This window comes from Gracilinanus agilis, chromosome X (genome assembly GCF_016433145.1).
Source record: "Gracilinanus agilis isolate LMUSP501 chromosome X, AgileGrace, whole genome shotgun sequence".
Taxonomy (NCBI): domain Eukaryota; kingdom Metazoa; phylum Chordata; class Mammalia; order Didelphimorphia; family Didelphidae; genus Gracilinanus; species Gracilinanus agilis.
Genome location: NC_058136.1, coordinates 4086962 through 4094324, shown reverse-complemented (window position 1 = coordinate 4094324; position 7363 = coordinate 4086962).

Below are 7363 nucleotides of genomic sequence, written 5' to 3'. Positions count from 1 at the left end.
CTGCCATATTGAATAATTTTTTGGTAAATGACTTTTGTTATAAGTTTCTCTGCATTGGGTGAGCAGAGTATTTCCAGAAATAACTGGGATACATGAATAAAATATATCAACAAACCACTTTATTTATTTTTTAAAATAATTTTTATTTTTTAGAAAAGTTATCATGGTTACATGATTCATGTTCTTACTTTCCCCTTCACCCCCAGACCTCCCTCTCCCCCCCCCCCCGACCAAAGCCGGTGCACATTTCCACTGGTTTTAAAATGTGTCATCAATCAAGACTTATTTCCAAATTGTTGATAGTTGCATTGGTGTGGTAGATTCGAGTCTACATCCCCAATCATGTCCACCTCAACCCATGTGTTCAAGCAGTTGTTTTTCTTCTGTTTCCACTCCTGTAGTTCTTCCTCTGAATGTGGGTAGCGTTCTTCTTCATAAATCCCTCAGAACTGTCCTGGGTCATTGCATTGCTGCTAGTACAGAAATTCATTACATTCTATTTTACCACAGTGTATTGGTCTCTGTGTACAAAGTTCTTCTGGCTCTGCTCCTTTTACTCTGCCTCAATTGCTGGAGGTCTTTCCAGTTCACATGGAATTCCTCCAGTTTATTATTCCTTTGAGCACAATAGTATTCCATCACCAGCATTTACCACAATTTGTTCAACCATTCCCCAATTGAAGGGCATACCCTTGTTTTCCAGTTTTTTGCCACCACAAAAAGCGCAGCTATAAATATTTTCGTGCGAGTCTGTTTATCTATGATCTCTTTGGGGTACAAACCCAACAATGGTATGGCTGGATCAAAGGGCAGGCAATCTTTTATAGCCCTTTGAGTGTAGTTCCAAATTGCCATCCAGAATCAGTTCACAACTCCACCAGCAATGCATTAATGTCCCAATTTGGCCACATTCACTCCAACATTCATTACCTCAGAGTTGTTTTGATTTGCATTTCTCTAATTATTAGAGATTTAGAACACTTTCTCTTGTGCTTATTGATAGTTTTGATTTCTTTATCTGAAAATTGCCTATTCATGTCCCTTGCCCATTTATCGATTGGGGAAGGTTGGATTTGAACCTAGGACCTCCCGTCTCTAGGCCTGACTCTCAATACGCTGAGCTACCCAGCTGCCCCATGAATTCTGCCTTTTAAACTGTTATTTTCTTACCAGATCCCTTCCATCTTTCTCATGATCTCAGATTTGAACTCTTCAAGAGCTTGTGACCAGTTTTCATTTTTTTGGGAAGGTTTGGATATGGTTACTTGTTTGTTCTCCTCTGCTGTTTGTTCTGTTGTCTGAATTTTTTCTGTATAAAAGTTGTCGAGTGTTAAAGATTTCTTCTTGATCTTTCTCTTCTGGGGTTTTTGTCTCTGGCTTGCCATTGTGAGCCCAGCACCCTCTCAGCTTTATCCTCACGCCCAGGGTCTGTTTGCACTCTTTAGGCTCCTGAGGTCTCAGGTCTAATTGTTCTCAGGATCAAGCCTCCTAGTGGTCCCCTTGCTTGTTCCTCTGCCTGAAGCTCCTTTAACAGTCTCAGGGTACTGCTTACACATTCATGCAACCCTCTGCACTGGGTCCCCACTCAAGATCCGTGCCTGTGCTCAGGATCCAGGTCTGCAGCTGCGACCACGCCTGCACTCAAGGTCTGTGTTCAAAGTCCGTGTGTTCTTTAGCTTCTTGGGGTCTTAAGTCTTGCTGCTCTCAGGAGCAGGCCCTGTTGATGCCAGGTAGCTGCCAAGAACTTAATGGGTGCCCCAAACTTGCTCTAACTCTTGTGCGCTGGCTTTGGCACTGTAGGTGGTGTGGGGTGGGGGAGGGGGTTGCTCAGCTCACGTTTTAGTGAGAGCCGTTTCACCCTCTTATAGCATGGAAATGCCCCGATCCTACGTACCTTCAATGCTGTACCCTATTGTGGGGTCCCTTCATTCGTTTGGATTTGTTTTTATGTCTTCTTGAGGAGTACTATATGTGTGGGTTAGGAGAGGTTAAGCAGCTGCTTTTTACTCTGCCACCATCTTAACCCGGAAGTTTAAAAGGGATTCCAACAAACCATTTTAAAAAGAGAAATAAATATAATTGTGTGAGAAGTCAGTTAATTGTATCACGTTGTAGAGGTCCCTGGAAGACATGTTTTCATTAGAGAAGAATGATTTAATTTGGTTCATTTGTTGTTTTTGTCCACTCGTTTCATGTGTGTCTGACTCTCTGTGATCCCATTTGGAGTTTTCTTGGAAAAATACTAGACTGGTTTGTCATTTCCTTTTGCAGCTCGTTTTATAGATGAGGAACTGAGGCAAACAGGGTTAAGTAACTTGCCCATGGTCACAAAGTTATGAAGTCTCTGAAACTGGGTTTGAACTCAAGAAGATGAGTCTTCCTGACTTTAGGCTTGCTACTCTATGCATTGTACCACTACCACCACCATCATCATGACATTGGCACTGGTGTTCTACTAGTTAGAGAGCCTGCCTCTCAGTAAGAAAATCTTGGATTCAAGTGCTGCCTCTTTCAGGGACTCACTGTGTGAACCTTGATAATCCATTTAATCTCATAGAGCTATAGAGGCAACTCTGACATTTGAATTTGCAAAGAATGTACCAACTTTCATTGCTAAAGGGAGCTTCCTCACAGAGGCTCTCTATGCTAAAGAAATCATAGGTTTCATAGAAAAAAATTACAATAATAATAGCTGATGTTGCTGTTGTGTTTCCCAGATTTCATTGCTTTTTAAAAAAATAAACACATGTGAGCAGTATCACCATTCTTTGAAGACTTCAATACAGGTATTATTTTGACTTTACAGAAAAGAAAAATGAGATGAATTGACTAGCTATATATCTAGTTTTAGAGGCAGGATTTAAATACTGGTTTCTCTGATACTTAGCATTCTATCAATTTATGCCCTGGTGTATGTCATGAAAATGTTTACTTCTAAGGCAATTAAAACACTTTCTTCAAATATTCTTATGAAATGTCATCTATTCTGCCTCTACTTTTAGCTTCCTCATATTCCTTAAAGATTCAGTTCAAACTCCACCTCAGGAGGCCTTTCTTTGTCCTGCAAACTACTAATGCCTTCCCCTCTGAGATTATGCTCTACCTCCTCTATATCTTGATGTACCAATTTACAGGTGTAAGATTGTATGCTATTTGAGGGCAGGGCTTAATTCTGCTTTTCTTTTTATTTCTAGCTCTTAACCATGTACCTAGTGCCTAGTAAAGTATTGTATAAAATGTTGGGGATTGACTTGGTGACTGTTTCTTGTAAAAAATAGTAATTTTGTAATTAAATAGTAATTTTGACCAGGCATGGTGAATAGAGAGCTGGCCTAGAATTAGAAAGCCCTCAATTCATTCCCTGCCTCTAACACATATTGCCTTTGTGATCTTGGGAAAGTCATCTAATCCCTCAATGCTCTTGACAATTCTTATAGTCTCAAAGTTGCAGAGAAGGTGCTGACCTAATATTTCTATACATAAGACTATGCCAATACATCAGTATTTAAACATCTATGACAGAAGGTAAACCTGTCTCCAGAAGGGGGAGGGAGGAGGACTCTGGCTAAAGGGGACCAAGGTTGTCAGGGAAAATATTGAAATGTAATCCTGAACCACAGAGCCTGAATGCAAGGGACCCTTTCAATAAATGTCAAAAAGGGAATTTTAGGATAGAGACCCTGTCTCTACGTAAGTAGAGAGGTTTTTCCCATTTAGGAGTTCCTTTTCCAATGAAATCACAGATCTAGTCCTTATCCTTATCCTGCTCCTATTCTATTTTAATCAGACTATAATTACACAGTACTTGAACTACTTTGTTCTAGATGCTTGTAGTATTATTTTTGGTGTAGGGAAGGGTTAGAATAAAAGATCTTGATTTGAGCCTAGAGATTCCTGAGTCTTTATTTAGGAGATTCTTTCAGGAGATGATTGGTCACTTCTTCCTATTTTCTCTTTGCTCTCTGGTTCTAATAGATCCAAACAGCTTTCATTTGTGATTTCTTAAGAGACATCATCCATGGGGAGTTTTTTGGATGATAGTATTCAAGGAATTACATAATTCTGTAATTGTCTCTCCCTAACCAGTTTTACAGTCAATTGTTTCTGATATCAGATATCTTTCATTTTCTTTACTTTCATTTTCAACCTTTTGATTTTGTTCTAATATTTCTTGCTGTTTCAGGGAGCAATTATTTTCTATTTGGCCCATTCCGTTTTTCATAGATTACTTTTCTTGTAGAAAGTTTATCCTTTCCCCTTTCTAGTTATTTATTCCCTTCCCAATTCTTTCCTCCAGCACTTTTGATTCATTTTCATTAATTGTTTTATTTTAATTATTCATATAGTATTTATGGAAAATCATTTTCCCATTGAGTTTCTACTTGCTTTTGTTCAGTCATTTTGTGTATATTAAGTTTACAATAATCTTTGATATTGGTTGATGTTTTCTTTGGTTTACGCATCTTTCTAATGTTAGTCTCTGAAGTGAGGCTTTGTGCTAAGCCTAGGCTTGGGTGGGATCGTCACTGTGTTTGATTTTACTCCCAGTCATCTTGATTCTTATGCCATCTCCCTCCTCCAGAGTTTAGGGACCTCTAGCTTTTTTGAGGTTTAGAGTGTTGAATCTTCAGGGTCTTCCCTGGCATCCCAGGATAGAATTTTGGGGCCTTCACAACCTTTGGCCCTGACTTGTACTGGTTTGAACACTAGTTGTTTTTCTCAAGTGTTATCCTTGGGTATTTTTCAGGGGGGCCCTCTAGTCTTCCTTCCTCTGAATGTTGAACTTTGAATGCTATGCATGTCTGTGGTCATCCCAAATTGTTTTGGAACACTGTGCTGGGCTGATTCTGGATTTGTGGGAGGACATCCTTTCTGTTTCCCCTGGACTTGACCTCTTGTGCAATTCTGGAGTAGTTAAGAGTCCCTGTAGTTTCTTTTTTTAATAAATTCATTTATTTATTTTCATTTTTAAATATTTTTACATTTGTTACATGACTTGTTTTCTCTTCCTCCCTTCTTCCTTCCCCACTCCTAGAACTGACAAGCAATTCCACTGGGTTATATATGTGTTATCACTTGATACCCATTTCCATATTACTCATTTTTGTTATAGAGTAATCTTTTAAAACCAAAATCCCAAATCATATACCCATATAAACAAGTGATGAAACATATTTTTTTCTGCGTTTCTATTCCCATAGTTCTTTCTCTCGATATGGATAGCATTTTCCCCCCGAGTTTCTCAGGATTGTCTTGGATCATTGCATTGCTACTAGTAGCAAAGTCGATTACATTTGATCTTTCAAATGTAAGTGTTTAACTTTCTGTGTACAATGTTCTCTTGGTTCTGCTCATTTCACTCTGCATCAGTTCATGGAAGTCTTTCCAGTTCATATAGAAATCAAGCAGTTCATCATTCCTTATAACACAATAGTATTCTATCACCATCTTATACCACAATTTGTTTAGCCATTCTCCAATCAAGGGACACTCCCTCATTTTCCAGTTTTTACCACCACAAAAAGATCTGCCATGAATGTATTTGTACAAGTAGATCCTTTACCCTTTTTATGGGATTAATATGAGGAATGCAAGGCTGGTTCAATATTAGGAAAACCATCCACATAGTTGACCACATCAAGAAGCAGAAATCACATGATTATCTCAATAGATGCAGTAAAGGCCTTTGACAAAATACAACACTCATTCCTATTGAAAACACTAGAAAGTATAGGATTAGGGCTTTTCCTCAAAATAATAAGCAGTATTTATTTAAAACTATTAGCAAGTATCATCTGCAGTGGGGATAAGTAAGAAGCATTCCTAAAGGATCAGGAGTGAAGCAAGGATGTGTAAGAGGGAAAAGGGTTTTTTTGGGTTCAATGTATTAAAAGAGGATTGAACTATTATCAATCCTCAATTAAGAATAATCTCAAGTCAAAATTGACTTTTATGGAACTTTATTTACAATTAAGAAGAGAACAAGGAAATAAGGAAATAAGAATCTAACGCAGTAGGTAATTTACTACGATCCTCTAATTATTCCAGGTAGATCTAATTAACCCTCAATCAGAGGGCCAGAGGCCCGGAGGTGAATAAAGCAAAACTTCATTCACAGAGTCTATTAAAAGAAGTTTCTTAAGAGAAGTTCAGGAAGATTCAGTCTTTAAACTCATCACGTGGAATTCAAAAGAAGATATTTAAAGTATTCTCATCAAGGTCTCAGCATTCCAGCCAACACTCCTCCACGAACCAGAAGAGGTCCTTCACCAGACACCCTCTTCAACCGAAGGTCCTCTCACTCACTCAACACCCACTTTTTTTTAAACATTTATTAATATTCATTTTTAATATAGTTACATAATTCATGCTCCTACTTTCCCCTTCGCCCCCCGCTCTCCCCCCACCCATGACCGATGCACATTTCCACTGGTTTTAACATGTGTCATTGATCAAGACCTATTTCCAAATTGTTGATAGTTGCATCGGTGTGGTAGTTTTGAGTCCACATCCCAAATCGTGTCCTCCTCAGCCCATGTGTTCAAGCATTTGTTTTTCTTATATGTTTCCTCTCCTGCAGTCCTTCCTCTGAATGTGGGTAGCGTTCTTTACCATAAATCCCTCAGAATTGTCCTGTGTCATTGCTTTCTGCTGGTACAGAAGTCCATTACATTCTATTTTACCATAGTATATCAGTCTCTGTGTACAATGTTCTTCTGGCTCTGCTCCTTTCACTCTGCATCAGTTCCTGGAGGTCTTTCCAGTTCACATGGAATTCCTCCAGTTTATTATTCCTTTGAGGGCAATAGTATTCCATCACAAGCATATACCACAATTTGTTCAGCCATTCCCCAATTGAAGGACATACCCTCCTTTTCCAGTTTGTTGCCACCACAAAAAGCGCAGCTATAAATATTTTCATGCAAGTCTGTTTATCTATGATCTCTTTGGGGTACAAACCCAACAATGGTATGGCTGGAGCAAAGGGCAGGCATTCTTTTATATCCCTTTGAGCATGATTCCAAATTTCCAGCCAGAATGGTTGGATCAGTTCACAACTCCACCAGCAATGCATTAATGTCCCAATTTTGCCACATCCCCACCAGCATTCATTACTCTCCCCTTCTTTCATTTTAGCCAATCTGCTAGGTGTGAGGTGATACCTCAGAGTTGTTTTGATTTGCATTTCTCTAATTATTAGAGATTTAGAACACTTTCTCATGTGCTTATTGATACTTTTGATTTCTTTACCTGAAAATTGCCTATTCATGTCTCTTGCCCATTTATCAATTGGGGAATGGCTTGATTTTTTATATAATTGCGTTAACTCCTTGTATATTTGAGTAATTAGACCCCTGTCAGA